The following is a 14974-nucleotide window of genomic DNA, read 5'->3' as shown; positions in this document are numbered from 1 at the left end:
CATTACACCGACTGGGTAGCATAGATTCACTGGAAAAATTCATGAATTTAGCATCCCTAACACATACGAATGTTTGAACCTGGGCCTCCACGTATCAGTTGCATGGGCCACATGCAATTGTCAGGTTCGTTTCCTGGGCACTTCAAAATATGAGCCATACTGGTGTCCACACTTCACATAACCGATGAAAGTCACTGATTCAAAAATTGGAATTGGATGATCGGATCAGTTGAGCCGACTGATGTGGATCCAAATCACTATGACCGATCCCGATTCTAGGGTTTTTGGGACCAGATCGCTGGGTTTTCAGATCTGAGGGGCTGATTTTAGGGATTTTGGTATTGATTTGGATTGTTATCACAGCAGGGACTGTTTCGACCCCGTTTCAAGAGTTTAAAATCCTTGATGAGAGTGCAAGTGATGGGATTGTTGCCACCCAAATTGGATGCTTTTCTGTGTGGTAACGTAGACTCAAGTCATGATCTAGAGCTAGAGCTTGATGGAACTAAGGTTTTTTTGTTTTTTTGTGGGGGGTGGTGAGGGTGGAGAGATGGAGGGTACCCAAAATGAATCTGACAATGGGGGGCTATTTTAGACAATTCACTGTTCTGGGAGGCGTGCAAATAGACTGTGCAGAACCTTTTCCCATAAAATTAAAGTTTTAAAAGTTGAAAGTTTTCATACGCAGGCTGTTAGAGCCATTCAGTTTGATCAATTTTCGATCAGTGCACCATCCAAGATGTGGCCCTAAAATTAACACACTTGATAAATAGGTTTGGTGAAAGCAATACATGGCATTGACATAATTTTGTACAATAGCGCTTGTCTATTTAAAAGAAAAATCTTTTTCTCCACAAGCTATTATTGATCTACCGAGTGGACTATGGTGTATAGTTTGATAAGTGTGGATGGTGGGGTGTTTAAATCTGATAACTATGAAGAGTGTGATGGAGTTGGGTTCTGGTCCTCTGGATGCTTCAACTGCATGTCTCTGGAGACTCTTGAAACCTCCAGGTGGTAGCCCTCTTTGTTTTGTTCTTTGTCAGAGATATAATTAAGAAAGGACCGACGGTGTGGGAGTTCATTCAGCGTGGCCTATCGATAGCTTACAATGGGGTGGGGGTAAAGAGGTGCGGAATGATGAGGGGTGATGGGGGGTCACATCTGGACTGTCTTATCATTCAGCCACCGATGAAGAAAAGCATTTTTCATTGAGAAAACATGATTTTTTATTCACTTTTAACATTATTTTTTCCCTTTCATGGGTTCTTTCTAGGGCCCGTTTGATAACGTTTCAAGAAACGGAGTAAAAAGCGTTTGATAAAACTGTTTTGTTTCACCAATTTTCATAAATAGAAATAGAATTTTTTACTTATTTATGGTTCAAGAAACGACCTAGGTGAACTTGTTTCATCGTTTCTGGAAACAACTTGTGGCCATTCTTTCATTAGTTACTATCGACTTCTAAAAACATGACTTATCAAACACCTTTAATTCCGTTTTTGTTTTTAGAAATGAAAATTTATGTTTCTATCGTTTCTTGAAACAGAAACATTATCAAACGGACGCCTAGTTTTTTGTTTCTATCACATAAATGTGTTCCCTTCTGCCTTGCCTCACCCTACGGTAAGATATGAATGGGGCGTGGGGAGTGGGGAGTGGGGAGCGGAATGATGCTTTGTAATTTAAGCAGCTATTTTACCATGATAGGTTGGGTTTTGTTTATAGCTAATTTTTTTCAAACCATCCCTATCCATTGGACCTTGTTTTCCTCTGGGTGCGTAATTCACAAGGAAAATAATGAGGATAAATCTTATGGGAAAAAGAACATGTAAAAACACTAAAGTATATGTTCTCTCACATGATCTCTGTCCTCGGTCATCATTAAAATAATATGTTTCTCTCTCTGACTATATGATGCCTATATGAGTTTAGCCTAAAAATTTCTCTCCATATCTTCCTGTGAAAATAATCCTACCCAGATCTTTTATGATGGAAAGTGGAAACCCACCCTGAATATTGGTGCTGGGTTTTGTGCCACATATGCTGTCTTATCATGTTCTAGTTTTTTCTTTTCTTCACATGATGCCCTAGTTAGTGGGGAACCTATCTCCTACCACTAGTTTTGGAAAATGTAGAGGATTTTTGGGCAGCTGTTTTATAATGGGGTCTATCTACTAAGTAGCATATTCATGTATGCATTTATTACTCCTTTGATTTTTTGGATTTTAATATGCTACGTGTCATTCAATGTACTAAGTATCTGCTAAGTAGCATATTCATGTATGCAATTATTACTCCTTTGATTTTTTGGATTTTAATGTGCCACGTGTCATTCCGCATGAGGGTCCAACAATGACCATGTACTATGAGGGGACACATTTAGTATTGCATTCAATACCCCAGAAAATGTGTCTCACAGTCAACCGTTGCCGAATCTTTTGTCATGTACTAACTTGTTCCTTGGCAATATTTTAAGGTGAGATGTTGACAAATCATTTACCTTGTTTTTCCTACCACTAAATGAGAAAAAGAACTTATAAATCTGGCTTAGGAAACGTCTAGAGTCTTGCATAATGCGAAAAGATTGTGTCCCTTTCTTCTTGATGTGTACTGAATATGTTCTTATACATCGTCTCATCATTAATCTACTGGCCTAAGTATTTTTTATGCCAAATTTCTTGCCCTTTTTCAAATGTTTCAAAACATTTGTTCTGGTGGATAGATGATATGTCTATTTTGATTGTTGGATAGAGAGAGCATGATCTAGATTAGTCATGTGTCAAATTTCTATCTAGGTTCAATTAAATATCCTCTTTTTTATTGACATCCATCCCACATATGTCTATGCATGTGTATCAATACTCTATAAAATATTATGGTCAACAACGAATTTGGTACTAGCCGTAAACTTTAACGTCCTAAGTTCGACTCCCACTAAACACACTTTGGGCCACTCAAATGGGGGTATTTAGTATTCTTCACTACTTTCAATGAAAGTTGAATGGTTCTCATTCAACCCCGGTATGATTTGGTTCATGCGGCTGTGGGGTTAATATGGGCCCATGGGACTAGTCAGGCCAAAGGTTTGGATACCTGTTTTTAGCCAAAAAAAGAAAAAGAAAGAAAGAAAGTTGCTTACACCAGTTGGTTGGTGCATAAGGCAGTAGAGCATTTTTTTTTGTTACCCCGAATATTATTTGGGACCTGGGATAGTCCCTAAAATTTTATTAAAAAAGAAACTGATAATAAAAAAACAAGGGAGGGGACATAACCCGCCTTACCCCAACCTAGGAGAAACAAATCACTCTATCACTCTCAAAACCCAAAAGAAAAAAACTTGTAAAATAACTATTACATTCGAAAGATTGGTAAATCGGCTTTGTTCTCTTGAATGCTGCAACTAAGATCATCTGGAAGATGAGCATCACCATAGAAAATCAAATTTATTGTAGACTCACAAGCAAAATTAGCTAACCAATCCATTGCTCGATTGCTTTTCCAAAATGAAAATGAGATGTGGGCTCTCAGAGAATCGCAGAGGTTGATAACTTCCTGAAACCAATACCAATAGCTCCACAAATTATAGGATCTTTGGGTAATCAGCATCACAATCAATGAGGAATCAGAATTAACCTAAAAATCAGAGGTCCAATTCCCCACACAATCTCAATCCATCTCTAAGGGCTCTCAACTCAGCCATTGAATTTGAACACACCCCATAGAAATTGGAGAATGCCGCAAGAACATTTCAATTGTTGTTTCTTGTAATGCCTCTTCCACCACTAATGCATGGATTTTCCTTACTAGCACGATCCACATTCAGTTTAATAGTATGAAAGGGAGGGCACCAATAAATACGAACAAGAGTCTTAATCCTACTAATTGGTGGGTTTAACTTGAAGACCTACAAGATAAGATTATCTCTCAAATAAAGGGATAGATAAGATTATCTCTCAAATAAAGGGATTTTGAAAAATTAGTTGGGTAAATGATTCCATGAATCCAATCCTTGATTCTCTCAATTATGGTAGTTGCAGCACGAGAGCCTTCACTATGTCTTATATTATTTCTTTCCCGTCATAATTCCCAAACAATAAATGATGGTAATAGACCAGTTATGTATTCACAAATACCTTTTCCACTGGGAAGGGATTGCCAATAAAAAATTCTAGTATTGAGATCCTGAGTTGGAATAATATCAACGTCTATTGTTCTTCCAAAGAAATCCCAAACTTTAGAGGTAGTTGTACCCACCACTAAAATGTGGATTGTTGTTTCTCTCCAAATATCTTTGCAGCAAAAGCATTTGGAAGCTAATGAAATACCAATACTCATCAAAACGTCATCTGTTGGAATTTTTCCATTAAAGATTTGCCAAACAAAGAAACCCACTTTTGGAAGGAACGATTTATTCCATAACCATTTAGAGTGAGAACTAGAGGGTACTGAGATCGGATTTTATTCCATGTCGACTTGGTTGAGAAAAAGCCATTGCTCGTCGGAGTCCACACCAATCTATCAACTTTGTTTGATAAGATAATATTGGAGTTGAGAATACTATCACAAACCTCTGGAGAATCAATAATATTTAGCACATCTTGGTCCCAAACACCATTATCATTAAGCATATATTTTACCTGAGTTTCAAGATTCATATTTACGATCCCATCAACGTGTCAATTAGGGAGCCAACTACTAGACCAATTATCCAGCAAAAAATTCACCTCGCTAGAACCAATTAGCCATTTGGATTTTGATAAATTAAACTCTTTGAGATCCAAAGCCCTGCTCCAAGTTTTAGAACTCACTAGTTTATTTTCTGCTAAAACAATATGGTTATCCTTTAGGAATTTAGCCTTGAAGAAGGCACTCCAAATAGAATTTTTGAAATAATACGCTACAGACCTTTCAATCGCATAAATGTACTAATACCTTTAATAAATGAATTCCAAGACCTCCTTCATCTAAAGGTCTACAAATTTTGTGCCAACCTATCAAGTGATGGTGCTTTCAAAATTCAGAAGAACCCCATAAAATATCTGCACAAATGCTATAAAAGTTTTGCATAATCGATTTTGGGATATCCAAACTCGTAAAAATGTGAATTGGCGTGGAGGAAATTACATGCTTGAGAAGAACTAGCCTACTGTCAGAAGATAACAGTTTTCCTTTCCAGCCTACCACCTTGTGTCTAATTTTAACAAGCATATCGTCAAGAAAACAAATTTTTAGTCTACCCGTGTAGAGAGGCACTCCCAAGTATAAAGGCAGCAGAGCACTAGCACCCAGGGGGTCTCGGGTACTAGACTCTTGTTCCACATCTGGTAACTACCCTTGTATCCTCTTTGTAACAGGAAAAAAAAAAAAGGCATTTTATACATTTTTGTGCGCTCTCCTGACTGAGTGCAGGTGACCACACGCGGATACAAGCGAAGGTTTCAACGCACAATATGGGCATTGGTATTGGTTGCCGCCACTATTGATACTGATATGGCCGATATGGATTGGTCATATCAGGGCAGACTGGACCATTTTACCCCTTAAGATCATTTTGCCTTCCCTGTTCTGATACTCATATGGATCCGCCGATTTGATATCAATACCTTCTACACGCTTATTTTGCATTTCCCAACTCGAGGACGTGTACAGTAATGAACTTTTTTTGGCGGTGTAATGGGCAATGCTGATCCCGATTTGAATCGGCAGAATCAGTCGCAGTCGATCAGAAAGGTTGAAAACTTGATGGAATCGGCCGAAATCAGCAAGAATCTGCTGAATCAATCATGGCCAATTCTGATGCGAATCGGCTGATTCATCAACCGATTCCCCATTTTTAAAACCCTTCTCTTCATATTGGACGATTCTATTCTTTTTTCTTCTCCAAGCAAACTCCAAATCAAAGATTCTTTCACCAGTCAAACAAGAAATGTGTGTTTTATCATACGGCAAGGTGGGTCTTGTACGCATCCATTTTAATTTATATTGGGTCAGGTTGAAACTGGACCAATAATGAATTGATCTTCAAAGACCAAACCGCGACTGTTAGTTCTCAGTTTAATCAGTTTTGGGTCCCTGGCAATTTCGTTTAACTGACAGTCTCTGATTTAGTTCCTCGTCAGTTTTTCTTTTTTTCTTTTTTGGAAAAAAAAAATGGGCAAATGGTAGCAGGACGTACGTATTGCAATTTGATTTTCACTTTCTTTTAACATTAACCGTCCATTTAAGTTTAGATTAATCTAAACCATCAATTAGTTTTGTAACTGATTCCTAGTTTTTAGGGTGGAGAGATGACGGATGTGGCTATTTAACTTGTCTAATTTTTTTTATATAAATAAAGAAATAAAAAATCAATATAAACAGAGTCCTTTTTCGATTTTGTTGGGAAATCTCAATTCTCTCTCTCTCTCTCCTTGCTTTTTCTTCAACGTTGTTCCTTTTTTCTACAGCCGTCGTCATCATCATCTCTCTCTCTCAAAATAAGATGAGATAAGAAAAAAATCAACATACTTATTTTCAGGCACTGAGCATATAAGAAACTTGGTCACATATATCCAAATACCATGTTTACATATTAATCATCAGGGAAGGGATTTGGACAGTAAAGTTTGCATGTATGGCAAAAGACAAATTTAAATTTATAAAATGAATAAAGTTGTTGAATGTTTAGGATTTTATTATTACTTATTGGGTAGATATTATTAACCTATGAGAATTTATCATTGATGCAAATCTTCACTAAAATTAATAAACAAAACTTCAACTAGACTGGAGAGTGGTGAAAAAGGAAGAAGAAAGAAGGAACAACCTTGAAGAAGAAGCAAGACGAGAGAGAAAGAGAGGATCGAGATTTCTAAGCGGAATGAAAGGAGGAGTCCGCTTATATTGGGATTTTTATTATTTATTTATTTAAATATTAATAATATTAAATAGAGTTGTAACTGTTTACAACTCTGTTAGCAAGATTAACATATTTAACACGTGTCAATCATATCACTTACGTGAACATTCACCGAGTTACGAACGTTCCACATTCCAATTTTTCTGCACGTATCCCGACCATTTTGCCAAAAAAAAAAAAAGCTCAAGATAAAAAGAGAGTTTGGAACTAACTTGGGGTTGTCGCTACTTTTCTATCGATATTGTTATACCGTTATACCGTTATAGGCTATGGTCTTAACTCAAAAAAAAAAAAAAAAAAAGGGATAATTGTACAGAAGATGAACACTTCCAAGAATGGAGTTTTGGTTATCCAGAGCCAAAAAGATTTATTATTGGTTTGATTCTGATTTTCATATATTAGAAGGGAATAATATAAAATTATCAAAAAAAAAATTCCTATTTTGATTTACTTGGTCGATTTCTGCTTTCACCGATTTCTAAATATCAAAATTGATACCAAATTGATAACGAGTTCCATCCAATCGACTCTAATTTTTTTCAGGTTGATTTAGTTGAAGTCTTGTATTTGTTTTTTTTTTTTTATAAAAGTTCAAGTCTTGTATTATCCGTCAAAAATATGCTCTGTTTTTTAAGGATGGAGTTTTTTTATTTTACAAGGGTGAGATAGTAATTTTGCACTCTGTGTCTGGGTGTAGGGTCTACTAACAGCTAGCATTCTTTTCTTCAGTTAGTTTATAGCTACTTTAGAGTTTTATTTTTTTCATTTCTGTCGTTTATTTATTTTTGGTGGGGAGGGGGGTTGGTTACACTTACTCAATTCATATATGGGAAAAAGAAAAGCACGTGAGTGCAAAAGTGTATGTCCTCTCACATAATCACTCTCCTCTCTTCGTATATCATGCCAATATATATGAGGTTATCGAATAGATCCCTCTCCTACCATATGTTAGACCGTGTCAATTCATATATTTAGTCTATCGCATTGTCCTTGAAACTTTTTCTTTTCTTCAAATCATCTTTATATCCTTATGGACAATGCCTATACAATTGTCTTTGGAGCTATTCTGTTGAACTTATATAACAATTGTTTTGAGCCATACATACTATCATATGGTAAAAGTTTTTCTAGATCGGCCATTTGGAGAGGTTTCCTAATTGGATCTCCTTCATAAATCGTAACCCATAGAAATCAAATCGTCAAATATTGAGGGAGTGGTTATTTGTCAATTTCAACCTCAAATTAATCAACTACATCATCCTCGGTATGTCCATTCATCTTTGTATTTGGCAGCCATCCATTTTTTTAGCTTGCACCCATTCAGTGGTCCTTGATATTTCCACCAAGGCCAATTCCAATTAGGTTGAAACTTGAAACGTAAACAAAATAAGGCTCTAAGGTCTACGGTCCCTCTACCCATCTACAACATCACGTACAGCTCCCTCTAACATGCCACATGGTAGAATCATGACCCATTTGAAGAACCTTCTCCAAATCGACACAAAAAAAAACTATTCTTCATCATATTACCAACCACTTTCTTTTGAATGGTTGGAAGTAATGCTTCTATGGTTAGAGATCTCATTCTCATTCTATAAAGAGTGAGTTTCACTGCTAGAAGAGGCCCCTTTAACATTTACGTACCTACCTCAATTAATAACACGTGCTATTGAAGAAGGAAGAAAGTTTTTCTTTACCTATAGTGAATAGATTCTACAAGAATCAATAGTCATAATTACTCCCCCATTTTCGAAGTCCAAATTGAACCATTATGGCTGTTGGATGTCTGTCTAAGTTTTCCTTCATCCACAGTTAATGAGATGGTTCTCTCATAAGGTTGTTATTCTAATTTTTTGACACTTATTAGATTTGGAGTGTTTGGTTTTGACGTCTATAAATCATTCTTACCCAACTCATTCAACATAAGTAAAAGAGTTTCGCTAGTCTAAGTACCAATATTTGTCACATGGTCATTCGTAGACTGGTCAATTTCCAAAGCTTCTTGTTCACATGAAAAGTTTCAATCCAAATGGAATTGACCAACATGACAGAATAAAGCTCTTAAAATATAGTGAATAATATAACTTTTTATAGAATAAATGGACAACTGAATATAGAAGGAAATATACCTTTTGTTTTCCCATTATGAGTATACAAAGGAAATATGTCAAGTATATGTTTTATTTTTAATCTGAAATTTGACAAGTGATCAATTTATATCATTCTTAAATATTCATACAATAAAAAATGCCACATAACCCTTTTCTTCCTAGTCTCTATCCCTATGTATCATATCAATATCAAGTACTAGTATTACTGATACATTGAACCATGTGGGCCATGGTTTTTGAGCATGGTATTGGATTAGTTATCAATCATCCTCAGAACCATTATAATATCGAACAGATCAGTATCAGATTATATATATATATATATATATATATTTATCTCTTGTCCATGCTGGTCAATTGATCCAGCATCATTCAAGTATTACGATTGAACACTTATCAAATTGATACAGACAATCCAATACCAATATTTACAATCATGATGTGAGTTGAGAGATTTTTTTTTTCTTTTCTTTTTTGGGTAATGTTGTGTTATTCACTCAATCCCATTTATTAACCATTAGAATTCGGAAATGATCTTAAAAAAAAAAAAAAAAAGGAGGAGGGAAATGTAAATATCTCAATATGACACCATATGTGGGTAGAGATTCTAGAGAATTCGGACTCCTAGTTTGTGAGGAAATATGGAATGACTTACTCTGAGATCATCGAAAGCCGTGGCATTATCGAAGTTGAGACGCTTGGTTGCCGTAGTAGACAATAAATACTCCACCTTCTCTCTCTCTATCTCTATAAAAGCCACCGTTGCATCGGAATTTAGCAAGAGGTGGAGGTTGCGGGGACACTAGAACACCACAGAATCTCTCTCTCTCTCTCTCTCTCTCTCTCTCTCTCTCTTATAAAAACCACCGTTTCATCGGAATTTGACAAAAAGGTGGTGGAGGTTGCAGGGACACTTGGGAATGGAATCAATAGTAAAACATGTCCCGGCGGTCACGGCTGCCGGAGTAGGAGGAGAAGGAGAAGCAAACGGCGGACAGAAGAGTGGGGAGCAACACGGATACTTTCAGATGCCAGTGCACTATCCAAGATACACGATGACCGAGTACGAAACGATGCCGGAGTGGAAGCTGGATCGCCTGCTCGCACAATATGGACTCCCTCTTGTTGGCGATGTCCACCGGAAGCGCAAGTTTGCCATGGGAGCTTTCCTTTGGTCTTATTGATCTGATCATAATCATCTTCAGATCAATCCCAATGGATCAAAGATTAATGATGTCTAAATGATGCGTCAGAATATTTCTTTCTAATATTTTTTTCTTGCAAAATTATATGTTTAAAGTAGAATATTAAGGAAAAAAGAAGTCTCAAAAATAGCATAGCCCTGTGCCTAAACGAAGTGGTGAAATGATTGTCTTCTTCTTTTGAAATGAAAAAAGAATTCAATTAACTCAAGGCCGAGAGGCCAAACGTTTTACAGAACGGGAAATAAAGTCTCAGAAGCATCACCAAGGATCTATAAGAGGATACACAAAACGGAGAGGGGATGTCCAAACAGTTGAGGTTCTATTAAAAGAACTATGAGATGTGAGAGCATCCATTACCCCATTGCCTTGAGGAAGTTTCATCCACGTTGATATTTCTATTAAGAGCTCCTAGTGGCCATGCCCTCTTTTAATCAAAAGTCTAATTTCTCTGGAGATAAAAAAAAAACCTCCTTTTATTGATAGTCCATGCTTGGCAGGGGCTTTTATCTTCCATCTAGGCATGTCTAAATTAGGGTTTTAGGGATTACTGCCTTCTAAACATTTTTCTATATCTACGTTCCCCATGGCCAGAAAGAGTCACATAGCCCTCAAAAACAGAGTGTTGTTTCTAGATGTGAGAAACACTATATTAGCAGCGTTCTTTCTCCCAGAAGGAAATATCAAATAAATATCTAATACAAGAGATATCAATACAACATTATAAATGGCATCAAAACATTAACCACTTATGCAACCACTACGCCAATGCATTTGATCAATAGGAGGTCAAGCAAAGGCATCTGCAACATATGGAGGGCAGAGTAGTCTTTTTGCATCTGCCTACTTTTAGCTGTAGACATATTCAAACTGATAGCTTGAGAGAGGTGAATCTTCACGTACATGAATGTACGTGAATGTTCCTGATCCATGGATATGGCATCTATTAAATGAGGAGAGAAAATAGAGTCCATATCCATGGACTAGGGACGTTCATGTACATTCACGTACGTGAATGTTCACCGGACTCTGGTAGCTTTCTTTTTCCTAAAATACTTATGGGAAAATGATCCCTCTCAGTCTGCCGCAGGTAACACTCAAACCGAGTAGGTGTGAAAATTTCATTGTGCCCTCCCCTTGCCATTTTCTGAAGATGCTCCTAGTGCACCTCCTCATTGACCCCGTGTGTTGGTATTGTGCGCACCAGACCGACATGATTCTTTTGTCCAATACTTATTCCTTGAACCATGTGGGCGGAGAGATTCACTCAGTCCCATTTATTAACTTTTTTTTTTGGGGGGTAGGTCCATTTATTAACATCAGAATTTGAAAATGCCAAAATATCTACATGATGGCCCTAGTTTCAAAAAATCTGAAAGACCTACGAGAGTAGGGGTATGGGCCGGGTTTTAGAAACCCCAACCCAATTCTGTCAGGTTTTTCCCAACCCAGCCTAGTCTTAATGAACCCTAATTGAGTCGAGCTTAACTTAATCTAGCCCAACCCAACATTATTGGTTATTTGGTTGCTTGATCTTGATGTCAAAAATCAAAGTTTTCATATATATGTAGATTATAAAAAACGAAAGATTTTTTACAGACCTGTTTTCTATAAGTATCCATTTATAACTAATAACATATTATTATTATTATTATTATTATATACTTAATATACACATAATATACAGATCTAGATTGGATTAGATTGAATTGGGTTGAGACCTCAACCAAGACTAGCCCAAACCGGCACCAGTTTTTTTTTACACCCCTATGGCCCTATATGAGAGTATCTAGGTTTCGGTTCAACTGCCCATACTTGGGGAGTAATTACTTTCCGCATATTCTGCTTAATCAACGGTAATTACTCTCCGCGTTATTAAAGTTGAGACGTTTGGTTGTTGCAGTCAATAAATGCCACCCCTCCCCTCTCTCTCTCTACAACAAATGCCCACACCTGTCTCTCCTTACCAAAAAAAAAATGCCCACCTGCCTCTTTTTTCTCTCTCTAAAAGCTACCGTTTCAACGAAATTTGGCAAGAGGTTGAGGTTGCGGAGACACTAGAAGAGAAAAAGGCCACAGTTTCAACGGAATTTGGCAAGAGTTTGAGGTTTCAGAGACACTAGAAGAAAACACCACAGACTCTCTTTCTCTCTCTATAAAAGGCCACCTTGACACTAGAAGAGAACATCAGTCTCTTTATCACTATCTCTCTCTTTCTCTCTCTAAAGGTATTGGAGGTTGCAGCAGGGACACATGGGAATTGAATCAAACGTAAGACCTGTCCCGACTGCCGATGTTGGTGGAGAAGGATCAAACGGTGGACAGAAGCGGAGTGGAGAGCAATACGAATGCTTTCACTTTCAGATGCCAGTGCACTATCCTAGGTACACAAAAGCTGAGTACGAAACAATGCCGGAGTGGCAGCTGGATCGCCTGCTCGGACAGTATGGACTCCCTATTTTTGGCGATATCAACCAGAAGCGCCGCTTCGCCATCGGAACTTTCCTCTGGTCTTCTTGATCTGATGGTTACTCTCTTTTACTGAATCTAATTATACGTCTTTCATGTACTGCCGGTGTATTTCCTTTTTTTTTTTTTTTTCTTTTTAAATTTCTGAAGAAGTATATGCTTAACGTAGTAGAATCTGATCCATCTTTTATTGTAAGAAAGACAATTTGTAGAATCTGAAGGAGACTCAATATGAAGTTGCTTTCTATGTTCTAGATTTTTTTTTTTTGGTTCAGTGTTTACTCTTCATGAGCTTACATGGGAAAATTGGATTTTTTTTTTTGGCAAAGGATGGGTAATTGCTCCGCATATACATACTCACTTAATAATCAGGGGAGAGAGATAATTCCTCAAGGACAAGGAGAAAGAGTGAAGAGTGTATCACAGCGAGGACTGAGAGAATTGACTGAGTAAAGTAAACTCTCTTGTTAATGCTATTTTACATGATTTTTATATAAAGATAAATTTTAACAAAATTTAATGGGAAAGGGGCCTATTGTATACATTGGCATTATGGGAATCTTTTTCCCATGTGTGTGTTTGTGTATGCCGTCTAAGAAAACATTTCTGAGCCTAACACCTAGAAAACTTTAGAGGAGGAAGGAAGGTAGCCCACGTTGCTACGGAGTATAGTATCCTGTGTCAAATGTATGTATACTTGTGTCAAACTTTTCTTAGCCTAAGCCCCATAAAACTTTAGAAGGCGGCTCAAGAAGGGCAGCTCATATAAGAAGTGCATGCTTGTCGCCAAAAATAGTGGTCCTAATGCTTCTAATATTCCACAAGTAATGCCATCCAAAAGAGGGCGTTGCAGTGGTCCTAATGCTGTAACATGTTGAATTATTCAATCTCAAAGCTTAAACTATTAAGTGGAGGGGCCCAATTGACATATTAAGTCATTCAAGATCTTGTAATGGAATTGTGATGAGCGATGCTTGTCACATTTTTGTGGCTTTAACAAAATATTTTTATTGTTTATATACTCGTAATGCCAATATGTTCGCACTCTTTAGCTTGATTGAGTTAGAGCAAGAATGAAGGATTGTTAATAAGAGAAGCACCTCAATGTTTCACCCAATGGATTAAAGTTAGAATTGTTCAACTAAGTTTATATTTCAACTTATCTTATGTATTCTTACTCACTCATAGAGTGGTTTTCTATCGAGCAAGTGAATTCAAACATTGTATTCTCAAAGAGTAAATTCAAGGATTGAGAGTAAGATACACCACCTCTAATGAGAAGTATTTTGTCAATAAGATCCAAATAATTTGGCTACGACTCCTTTTATTTTGGGAAGGAAGCCAGGCTAGGAGTAGGAACTTCGGTACATAAGGATTTGCTCAGAGTTTCTCTCCTCCCACGATGAAGGGAATCCCTACTTTCATAGTAGTTGAATGGGCTCTTAAGAGCAAGAAGTGGAATACTTATGGCCCTAGATTTCTTTACCATGGGCAAAGAAAAACCTTCTCCTAGAGATTTTATGCTCTACTCATAGGAGAAATCAATAAGGACGTCCGAGTTTTCTTTAAGCCATGGTGAAGGGAAATCCTTTGACCGTAGGGCTTCAAACGGGTGTGGGATCATATTTTGAGGAACATACTAGCACCATAGGGGTTTTAGAACCGTAGGATGGGATGGTGAATCTTCCGGCCGTGGAGAAAAACTTTCTCCCAACAATATTAATGGACCAAAACATTAAGGGTACTGCTATTGCTCATCTTGAGTCTCATCAAAGTCCAAAGACTACACTAATTATTATTTTTATATCATAAGATAAGAAAGACAAACATTACATATTAGCTAACTTGGTACATACATAATTACAGATCTGAAGCATAAACTAATAAGTCCCTCATGGATTAATTTAACAACAGTGAACTATATCTTCTACAGAAACGAAAATGAAACAGAAGCTCATCAAAGCTCTCAAATACTATTCATTCAGTTTCTGAGGGCCAGAGGAAGGCTCCCATGGCAAACTTTCTCTTATGTGGAAGATCCCCTATCACAGGCAGCCCATACTCGGAGAGAAGGCAGTTGAGCTGCCACTCGGGCATGGTCTCATAGTCTGATTTCTTGTACCTTGGATAGTGCAAGGGCATCATGAAGCACCGCCACTTGTCGTTCCCTGGCTGCGCGTTTGCCCTATATCCCGGCAGCGTGTAACTAGCAGTACCATTGAGGTTACCAACAGCTCCATTCATCTTGTTATTCCTCTCCCTCTCTCTCTCAAATTGAGTGCACTTGAAGG

Source organism: Macadamia integrifolia, chromosome 14, assembly GCF_013358625.1.
Source record: "Macadamia integrifolia cultivar HAES 741 chromosome 14, SCU_Mint_v3, whole genome shotgun sequence".
In the NCBI taxonomy this organism is placed as follows: Eukaryota; Viridiplantae; Streptophyta; class Magnoliopsida; order Proteales; family Proteaceae; genus Macadamia; species Macadamia integrifolia.
The sequence above is the reverse complement of the archived record's forward strand: the minus strand, read 5'-3'. Positions refer to the sequence as shown.